The sequence below is a fragment of the Grus americana genome, unplaced genomic scaffold, assembly GCF_028858705.1.
Source record: "Grus americana isolate bGruAme1 unplaced genomic scaffold, bGruAme1.mat scaffold_75, whole genome shotgun sequence".
In the NCBI taxonomy this organism is placed as follows: domain Eukaryota; kingdom Metazoa; phylum Chordata; class Aves; order Gruiformes; family Gruidae; genus Grus; species Grus americana.
This window is the reverse complement of record NW_026561960.1, coordinates 83,928-93,707: the sequence shown is the minus strand read 5'-3', so window position 1 is coordinate 93,707 and position 9,780 is coordinate 83,928. Positions and strand designations below refer to the sequence as shown.

General features: G+C 51.1%; 1 pseudogene; it reads left to right on the top strand.

Moving 5' to 3' along the window:
• The window catches only part of LOC129201000 (electroneutral sodium bicarbonate exchanger 1-like), a 10,470-nt pseudogene extending 1,776 nt beyond the window's left edge, over positions 1 to 8,694 (top strand).
• Positions 8,695 to 9,780: the final 1,086 nt, after the last annotated feature.

Sequence of the window (9,780 nt, the reverse complement as noted above, 5' to 3'; positions counted from 1 at the left end):
GCAAAAGGGTATGGTGTGCCATGAGGGATGGGGACCTCGTGGAGGAGATGATTACAAGTACCGTGATGGACAGATTTTTCCATTTGGGGGAATATTTCCTGCCATTACAAGCAGAAAATTGGGGGAAAATGATCTTGCATTTAGCCAGAGCTTACCGTAGTGCTTAGGACATCGGAGATGGGTTGTCCTCTGAGCAGGTTGTCTCCTGTCGGCAGGTTTTCCGTGACGTGCCTATAAAGCCGAGAACCGGGCTGACCTCGTGGCCGGCATCGACGAGTTTCTGGATCAGGTCACGGTCTTGCCGCCAGGAGAATGGGATCCATCGATCCGAATCGAGCCCCCGAAAAACGTCCCTTCGCAGGTGGGTGCTGCGGCGGAGGGAGGCGCGAGGGGGACGGGCAGGCCGGCGGCCGGCCGGCCGGGGATGCTGTTCTGGGACCCAGATTCACCAGGTCCCAGTTTGACGCAGTCACATACCCAGACCAGAAGCCCAACAAGCCAGTGGTTACGAATCCATAGCTTTGGCTTATTTCCTTTTTAACAGGGAAAAAGGAAGATGCCAGGAGCTCTCGATGACAGTGCTTCTCACAGCAAGCCAGAGAAACACAGTGGTCCTGAACTGGAGCGCACGGGAAGGTGTGAGCTTTAATAGTTTGTGGGGTTTTGTTGTTTTGTTTTTTTTTTTTCTCTTTGCCTCTAGAATCGGAGCGTGCACCTTCCCTTGTAGCAGTTTTCTGGGGTTAGTTGGTTCAGTGAAGGGGCTTCACATTACCAGCTCGGTCCCCTGGGCTGGGCAGGTGAGATCTGGGCAGCTGGGCTCAGCCACAGCACCACTGCAGACAGATTTTCTTGATTTGGGGTGGAAGCAGCTGTGTAAATACCTCCAGGGAGAGCTCTGCTGCTTCTCCAAGCAAGGGACAGTTGCAGTAAGAGGGGATGGGCTTTCAGGTTTGGTCCTTTTTCTTTTTGTTGGAGGGGTTTTTGTGCTTGCTTGGTTTCTGCCGGGTATAAAACGGCCGAAGGAGACTGCTGCTGGTTAGCAATGAAGGTTACTGTCTGCTTGGGCTTGTCCTTCTGCAGCAAAAACCCCTCTGTGTGGTCTTGCAGGGAAACAGTCTATTTGTTTTTCCTTCCTCCAGGCTCTTTGGAGGTTTGATCCTGGACGTGAAGCGCAAAGCCCCGTGGTTCTGGAGCGACTTTCGGGATGGTCTGAGCCTGCAGTGTCTGGCGTCCTTCCTCTTCCTCTTCTGTGCCTGCATGTCCCCTGTCATCACCTTCGGGGGGACTGCTGGGGGAGGCGACCGACGGCCACATCGTGAGCAGCTCTCTTGGGTGGCGTGGGGGGAGCGCAAAACTCATGCAAAATCTTCGCTGCAGTGAATTTGCTTTGGGTTTTTTCTTCTTTTTCCCATTGATTTATTTCCTCGCTGCTGCCTCTTCCCTGGACAGAGTGCCATGGAGTCACTGCTGGGCGCATCCATGACCGGCGTGGTGTATTCCCTCTTTGCTGGCCAACCTCTCACCATCCTCGGCAGCACTGGACCCGTCCTCGTGTTCGAAAAGATCCTCTACAAATTCTGCAAGTAAGGCCGGCTGCCGCGGCCGAGTGCCGCGAGAGCCTTCAGGAGGCAGTGGTGGAGAAAAGATGTTTTTCTCGTCTTTTTCTCAGTGAGAGTTGTTAGATTTCAGTTGTTTTCTGTGTCGCAGACGTTGCACGCTGCTGCTTTAGTATGTGATGGTGCAAGAGCCCTTGGTCTCTGAAGGATGGATGAGGTTGTTTGGGGTTTTTAGGGTTAAAATGAAGCAGGAAGAGGAGAAGCCATAAGGATGGGGATCCTTGTGTTGTGATGAGTTTGATGTGAGATGAGACACCCTGATTGCAATTCAATTTATTCTTCAGCCCCAGCTTGCTGGTAGCAGGTGACTGGGTGCAAAATCAGCCGGGGTTTTGGTGTTAGGGCATGGGGGTGATGTGGGAGGACACCACCTTCCACAAAGGGCCCTGACCTCAATTAGCCTCCAAGGCCTTAACACAAGCTAATTGTTAAATAACAATCATGAAATAATTGGCCTCTCCTCCTGCAGGTCCGCACCCTGCACCGCAGCCCCAAGGCTGTCTGTAGTAGGACATGGAAAGTGCATTTACCATCTGCAGCCTTGACGTGCTCCTAAATTGCTCGTGATTTTCCCCGAAGGAAGGCACGGCTCGGCGCCTCTTCCTGGCCTTTCCAGCCTTTGTTTGATTTTGGTTTCCCAGGGAGTACGCGCTCTCCTATCTCTCTCTGCGGGCCTGCATCGGGCTGTGGACTGCCTTCTTCTGCATAGTGCTGGTGGCCACCGACGCCAGCTGTTTGGTGTGCTACATCACCCGCTTCACCGAAGAAGCCTTCGCCTCCCTCATCTGCATCATCTTCATCTACGAGGCTCTGGAGAAGCTGAGTCACCTGCGAGAGACCTACCCTGTGCACATGCACAGCAAGCTCGACTTCCTCACCGTCTACTAGTGAGTTTTTTTTTTCCTCCTAAAAGGCTGCTGCCCCTTGGCAGGAGCTCAGGGCTGCACCTCCATTGCCTTTCCCTCACCCTCGTCTTGGCTTTTCTCCTCCCAGCTGTAAGTGTGAGGCACCAAGCCATCCCAGCAACGCAACCCTGCGTTTCTGGGAGAGCAACGAGATCGACGTGTCTGGCATCGCCTGGGAAAACCTCACGGTGACTGTAAGTGCCCCAAGCCACTACTTCCGCGGCCGCGGGGTCCAGGGGCGTTCACATTTTGCAAAAGTCAGAGCCCTTCGGGTGATGAGGGGCTTCAGACTGTGCTAGTGCTGCTCTGCAAAGGCATTCTTTAAATCTAACGTGTGGTTTTAACCCGCTTGGTCCTGGGAAGGAGAGTCCACCTTGTCCCCCCAACATCGTGGGTAATAACTGTCCTCCTTGACCCTGTCGCAGGACAATTTTTCTGACCAGGAGCAAGGTTAAGTGGGTGGTTTGATTCTTGTAGAAGTTGGAGGACTTAAGTTCCTGCTTGAAGGTAGTCCTTAGCTTCCTTACTTGGTTCCTAAGAACTCCAGTCCTTGCTTGCTTACTCAGCACTGTCTGTAGGTCCATGCATAAATTTGCACGTCTGAGCAGCCTCTCGGGCTGCTGTTGCTGGAAGCAAAGCCCAGGCATAGGATGGGAGGCTCTTCAGGACATCTTCATCCCCTCTTGGCCGTGTCCTGGGAGCCCTTCGCTGGGAAGGGACGATTCGTCTCTTCTCCTTTCCTTCCGCGGCTGTCTTAGCCCTCCTTCCCTGCTCCCTCTTTCTCTATCCCCAAGAACTTCCAGTGTTTCCTTCCCCTCTTGGCGTCTTCTTCAGCCACGGTTGCCTGCCATTCGAGCGGAGGATGTGCCATGGGTCTGTGATATGGTGTCCCATCACATCTCGCCTCTCCGCTCTCCTCTGTGCGGTTCGATGTGTCACTTGTTCAGCTGCTGCTCATTCAATATAAATCTCCGTCAGCAGCAGCAGCAGCAGCAGCAGCAGTTACAAGGTCATGGATCTTGGACCAAGATCCTCAAAAGCCCCGAGTTATCCCAGGTTTCCTTGCCGCACGTGCACTACCTTTGTGTCCTGACGCTCTGTTTCTCCAGGAATGTCGGTATTTGCATGGAGAGTTTCACGGACCTGCCTGTGGACGCAATGGCCCCTACGCGCCTAATGTCCTCTTCTGGTGCTGCATCCTCTTCTTCTCCACCTTTGTCCTGTCGAGCTTCTTGAAGAAGTTTAAAAGCAGCCGTTACTTCCCAACCAGAGTAGGTAGAAGATGGTGGCCGGCAGCAGTCTCCACACTCATTTCCCAAAATGGCTTTCCCGGAGCGCTAAGCAGTATTTGCCACCGCTTGGTCAAGCTGGGAAACATTGACCTTGAAGGCCAAACTCTCCAGCAGCTTGGATGTCCCTCCCTCGTTTCCATGAGTGCTAAACGACCGTGGCGTTTCCCACCTGCCTCGCGACCTGCCCCCCGAGCGATATTTTGCTCAGGCAGTGGGAAATGAGGTCTTCCAAAGTTGTGGGGGTTTATTTGCCTTTTTTTTTTTTTTTTTTTTTAACCTTCTGTGCATTATGCTCAAGGGGAAAGTTGGTTCAAATGAGGAGCTGCCATAGGAAAAGACACTTTTTCTTCCTTTTGAGGAACATACGATGCCTCAGTGCGCCTTATTCCCATTTTAGCTGTGAGCATGGCTGCAGTGGCAGCCATCTGCTTCCTTATTTTTTAATATTTTTTTTACTTAAGGTTTGAATTCAAACAACCCTCTTCCACCTAATTAAACTCTTTTTTTTTTTCTTGTCTGACACCAGCTCTCACAGAGACAAGCACAGCAACAGTAGCTAACCAAGGGATTTGGCTGCATGTCCTCAGAGTGGTGGGATTTTGTTAACCAGCCTTAATGTTGTTGATGTCTCTCATTTTTCCATCTCATGTTGTGGCCCCCTTTGCGATGCCCCTTTCAGCTCTGGTTTCTTGCCCCAGGTGCGGTCCACAATAAGTGACTTTGCTGTTTTCCTCACCATCGTCATCATGGTGCTCATTGACTTCATGACTGGGATCCCGTCACCGAAGCTCCACATCCCCCATACGTTCAAGGTAGGGGGGGTGTTGTGGCACGGAGCGGGTTTCACCGGGGCAGGACAGGGCTGAGTCTGGAGGAGATGCTGGTGGTGTGACCATCTCCTCCTCCACCTCCAAGTGCATCGTTTCCTCCTGGAAATGAGAAGACAGCCCCAAAACTAGGTACCTGCAGGAGAAATAGCTACAGGTGCTTGCAAAGAGGATGCTGGCACTGCTGAGCCCCGGGGTGACGTGAAACCAGGGCTGGGAGATGCTGTGACACGGGGATGGAGGGGAAAATCCAAGCCGGTGAAGTAGCTGGGCTGGGAGACGAGGCTGATGTGTGTGCTTTGTTGCAGCCTACCAGAGACGACCGCGGGTGGTTCATCAACCCCATAGGACCCAACCCTTGGTGGACGGTGGTGGCTGCGCTCATCCCAGCTCTGCTTTGCACCATCTTGATATTCATGGACCAGCAGATCACGGCTCTTATCGTGAACAGGAAGGAGCACAGGCTGAAGGTAAGGGGCTGCAGGAGACAACCCCATCCCCAACGCGCTCTGGGCTGCAGGTACGGGGAGAAGCTCCAATTCCAAATGCCTTGTGAAGGCATTGGTTTGGAACAACGTCAGGCAGCGTGGCAAGATGGTCTCCTGGCTTAACGATGACACAGGGAGCAAACGACAACAGGGGAGTTCAGATGAGCAATCTTTCGGAGGAGCATATTAAGCTTAGAGCGTTGTAGAAGCGCGCTTTTGTTTTAAAATGTCAGCAGCAGCTGGGGAACGAATCATTTTGATGTGCTGCCAGGGATAACTGAGAGTCATATCTTACTCGCAAGTGGTAGAAATGTCTTTATGAATGAAAAATAGTAAGGTGGGTTTTTTTGTTGAGAAGTAGATACAAACTCCCCAAATCCACTCTGCTGCTGGATTGTCATGCAAGGTGCTTGCGCAAAGACTGGATACATCCTTATTTGTTTCCAGTTCGTGTTTTAAATTTTCAAGACGTCGACTTGAGCTCAAACAGGGTTGTTTGGGTCTGACTTGCGACGTTGTCCTTGCTCTTGTCCCGTGAGATGCTCTGTTTCTTGTTTCGCTCCGCGCAGAAAGGATGCGGGTACCACCTGGACCTCTTCATGGTGGCCGTGATGCTGGGGGTGTGCTCCGTGATGGGGCTGCCGTGGTTTGTGGCTGCGACCGTCCTGTCCATCACCCACGTGAATAGCCTCAAAGTAGAGTCTGGCTGCTCAGCTCCAGGAGAACAGCCCAAGTTTCTGGGGATACGAGAGCAGAGAGTCACTGGCTTGATGATCTTTGTGCTCATGGGCTGCTCAGTCTTCTTCACTTCGGTGTTAAAGGTAAGAGGAAAATGGAAACCACCCAACAACCGCGAGCTTTTTGGAGGTTATGCAAAACTAGTCCCCTTTCTCCAGGCCTGAGTAGCTGTGGAGCAGAGGAGGAGGTGATCCCAAACCTTGGGGCTCGATCCGTGGTGGGAACCACCCTCGGTTGCACTTTCCAGCCCTTCAGACCCCAGTTTGGCACGCTCGAGCCAAGCGAGCAAGCCAACTGCTTGGATTTTCAGATGTCTTTCAGGCCCACCCGTGTTTATGGGTTACGATGAAGCGTATTTAGAGCAGTACCTCTGCTCTTTCAACCAGGCAGCACGTTATCGCTTGCAATTTGTTCCCCCAGATGCCTCGGAACAGCCGTTCCCAGTAGCTAAACGCGCTGAAATCGTCCCCGTGGGCTTCCTTGCGTGTTGCCACAAGAACACGTACAAATGTTTTTCTACCGTCGCAGAACGCGGCATATGGTAGCATGGGCGAAATCACCTATTTTCCTCCAACCTTTCTGGAAAACAGGATTATTCTGATGAAGTGTAACTCAAAAGCTCAGCCTAAAGCAGAGCATTAAATCGTTCGCACGCACAAAATCTCTGATGGTTAAAATCCGACACTTCTCTAACCCTCTGGAAGCTGGAAGGCTTTAGGCAATTTTAGGCAGGGACTGTAGAAGAGAGCGGTAATACTGAAAATGCAATTTGAAAACAAGAATGCACTAACTTCTGTATTTATTTTTGGAGTTTATACCAATGCCTGTGCTTTATGGCGTCTTTCTCTACATGGGTGTGTCGTCGCTCAGAGGAATTCAGGTACGGCCTCTTTTACAGCGTGTTGGGTCCCTGGTATTTCATCTCTATAGAAGCAGGTAAAAAAAGCAGTGGCATGGGGGGAAAAAACCCCTCTCCGAAAGCAAGCGATCAAAATATTTTGTGTAAGAAAAAGATTGGAGGAGGCACAGGAGGTGTATAGGGCCGGGAGGACCGGGCAAGTTCAGGGCAGGTTACGGGAAAAAGGGGGAATTCAGCGCGAAGGGAAGGCGATTTCTGTGGCTGGTGGAAATCCTTGCTGGGGGATTCAGCGTGCTGAGAAACGCTGAGAACAGAATAACGGGGAATAATTGCAGTTCGGTGGGCAGCTCTCGCGGGCAAGCCGGTTTATAGGTGGAGCGGAGGGAAAATTGGGTGCTGCTCGCAGAGGAACGCGGTGGGATCCAGGATTTCTCATTGCAAGTGAGATCCTGAACACTCCCTCCGCGTCTCCCCGGGGCCAGAAACTTCTCACTGTTATTTTACAGTTCTTCGATCGCTTGAAGCTGTTTGGGATGCCGGCGAAACACCAGCCGGATTTCATCTACCTGCGGCACGTCCCCTTGCGAAAGGTGCATTGCTTCACCATGATCCAGCTGATCTGCCTCGTCCTGCTCTGGGCCATCAAGGTGTCGCGTGCCGCCATCATCTTCCCCATGATGGTAAGAGCCGGTGCTGCTCGGCGTCGGGGTGTTTGTAGCGTCGGAGCGAGCTGTGGCATCATCTCTGACCTCGCTGCACCTTCCCTCTTATTCGTGAAGGTTTTGGCTCTCGTTTTTGTCCGGAAAGTGATGGATTTCTGCTTCTCGAAGCGAGAGCTCAGCTTTCTGGATGACCTTATGCCAGAAAGCAAGCAGAAGAAGTTGGACGATGCCAAAAATGAAGCCAAAGAAGAAGAGGTGAAGCTTGCTGGGTGCTCGGGGCCGGGCGTCTCCCTCGGGCTGTGAGATTGCCTCTTTCTGCCACAGCTCGTCTTTAAATGTCGGGGCAAGATCAGAACTAAACAGAAACGGATCCTAATAGCCTGGATCACACATCGTAACCTTTTGTCCTAAATTAGCAGTGAGCTTAACACTTGACTAGAGGTATAATTTTAAAAATGAGTCCTATAATAAAGATTATTATTATTATTATTATACCCTGCTGCACTGATAGCTAAAGCTGCCGCAGGTCAGGAGGAGAGGACAGCGTGCAACGTCTTTACTGGGTGCTGAGTTTATCTCCGCTTTGATTAAAGACCGAGAACTTGATTTGTCCCTTTTCCGTCAGGAGTCCCAGAAGGTGATGGAAGCTGCTGCTGCAAATTGGGTTCAACTGAAAGTGGGGAAGACCAGCGACTTGGATATCCCACAGCAAAGCAGCGACAGGTAAAGTGCCACCAAGCGCCAGGACCCCCGGCAAGATTCGTTTGAAGGTGTTTGGCACCGTCTTTATCGAGCGTCCCTCGGTAAAGCGGTCCGCTCGGCGGGAAAATCAAATTTCTGGGCAGGGCTGCCGGAGGCGATGGCGGGGCTCTGCCCCTGCGCAGAGCGGCTGCACAACTCCCATTTAACCCCCAAAACTTGCATCATCAGTGACTTTAGGGTAGCAGGAGATCCTCATATTTAAGAAAGAGGTGGTGTAGGCACGACCTGTAGCAGCAGTGGCTTAGGAGCCCGCTCCAGGGCTAAACGCCAGCAAGAGCCTTTGCCTGGAGCTGTTGTTCTACAGGCTTGCCTCCCGCAACTCCTCATCCAGCAAAACCTCCGGTGCTTACGCTGAGCTTTGGTTCCCCGGGCCCCCCTGGTCCTCTTGCTGGTGCTAACGCACTTGGCGGCAGCAGTTCCCGTAATCACGGATTGCGATGTAAAATATTTATTGCAGGACCGATCCTTCCGAGATTAATATCTGGGATGAAATGTCGAAAACGACCGTGTGGAAGACTCTCCCTATGAACACAGAAACAGTCTGAATTTGGGGAGGAAAAAGGTAAAGGACCGCATGCGAGCGTGACGAGACGCGCGCGTACGGTTTTCCCATGCTTCGGCCGGCAATGCTGAGCAAACAAGCAGCGGCGAGGACGGTGGCATGCCAGCCAGCTCCTCTCTGCCGCGGTGGTCCCACGAACGGGGCTCAAACCCCATCTTCCACTGATGATGCTCTCCCTTTTTTTTTTTTTTTCATTCTTCCCCCTCCCCAGTTTTCATGTTTAGGAATCTTGACTTTGAAGGAGAGGAGCGAGAACGTGACTCAGGGATGTGCCAACGCGGACACGGGGAGAAACTGCTTTTTTTTTTTTCCAGTTGGAGGATTCCCATGAAAGCCATGCAGACGTCTTCAGTTATCCTTGGTGTGCTTCAGGCATTCAGTATCTCTAGACCAGCAAACTGAGGTGCACATCACGGTCAATGGGAGTTCGGTGTTGTTGAGCCTCCGGGCGTACGTGCGTGTGTTTGTTGCGGTTGCGTAGTGGTAGAGGGACTGCTAGCGCTTTATCATTCAGTGCTATTTTTTTAATACCCAATTCCTCCTCTCCTTTCTCTTTTTTTTTTCCAAATATAAACTCATGTTTATGTTCCAAATAGTTTACTGTTATACTTGACGCCTTCTCCGTTTTCTTCTTTATCACGGCCGGGTTTTTGGTCTGGTTTGGGGTCCAGGCTTTCGTTCACTCCTACGTCCCTTACAGGTAGGAGAGGGATGTCCTGCCTGGCGGGGCAGCCTAAGGAGCGTCCGAGCAGTTGGGCTAAGGCGAAGGAAAAGCGTTTGCTCCCTGCCCTCCAGTTTTACAGCATTTTACTTTATTTTAATTTTCATTTTTATTTTCTTTTTATTTTCTTTTTGACTTTTATTTTTATTTTATTTTAATTCTTATTTTATTTTATTTTTATTTTATTTTATTTTTATTTTATCTTAATTTTATTTTAATTGTATTTATTTTCTTTTCCTTTGGCTCTGCCATCAGCCTGGAAGCTGCAAAATGCAGAAATGCCCCTTTCTTGTCCCCTGGCCGTAAACCGAATATAAGGGACCACTTAAAATCGAATACTTTGAATAC